Here is a 906-nt window from a genome sequence, read left to right on the forward strand (position 1 = left end):
AGATGAAATCGAGGACTAGAAGACCCTTATAGCATTTTTCTCCTAAATTGGTAACTGTGTGTCAGGCTCGACGTCATTTTTGTTGTGAAGTACGAAAATCACACAGTTACCAATTTTTGTTGTGAAGTACGAAAATCACCCGAGAAGTCCAAATGAGATCAAGGACCAAGAGACTCTTTTGGAATTCTACTCCAAAATTAATAATTGTGTTTCAGTTCCTCGTCAGATTTCAAACACTAGCCATGCTCTGGTCCAAAATTACAGATTTCTGTCCTTTTTTGTCGAGTGGTACGATAATCGCCCAAGAAGTCCAAATGAAGTCGACGTTCGGAAGATTCTTATAGAATTCTTCTCCTACTTTAAAGACTGTGTTTCGGGTTCCGTGTCAGATTTCAAACACTAGCCATCGTCTGGTCCAAAAATACGGTTTTCGGTCCATTTTTGTTGTTTGGTACGATTTTCAAACCCTAGCAATCAGATTTCAAACCCTAGCCATCATCTTGTACAAAAATAAGAATTTTGGTCCATTTTTGTCGGGTGTTACGATTTTCGCCCGAAAAGTCCAGATGATATCGAGGACTGTGAGACTCTTATAGCATTCTTCTCCTAAATTTAAAATTGCATTTCGGGTTTCGAGTTTCGGATTAGATTTCATACACTGGCCATCATCCGGTTCATAAATATGGATTTCAAAATAATAATAACATATAACAAAATTGAGTTGTAAAATAAATATGTAATTATTACTTTATTTGACAACTTTACAACTCAATTTGGTTATATGTTATTATTATTTTCGTTATTTAGTACAACTACAAAACGAAGATAATAATAACGTATAATAAAACAGAGTTGTCAAATAAATATGTAATTATTAATTTATTTGATAATTCTATTTTATGATAT

The sequence above is a fragment of the Cicer arietinum genome, chromosome 5 (assembly GCF_000331145.2).
Source record: "Cicer arietinum cultivar CDC Frontier isolate Library 1 chromosome 5, Cicar.CDCFrontier_v2.0, whole genome shotgun sequence".
NCBI lineage: Eukaryota > Viridiplantae > Streptophyta > Magnoliopsida > Fabales > Fabaceae > Cicer > Cicer arietinum.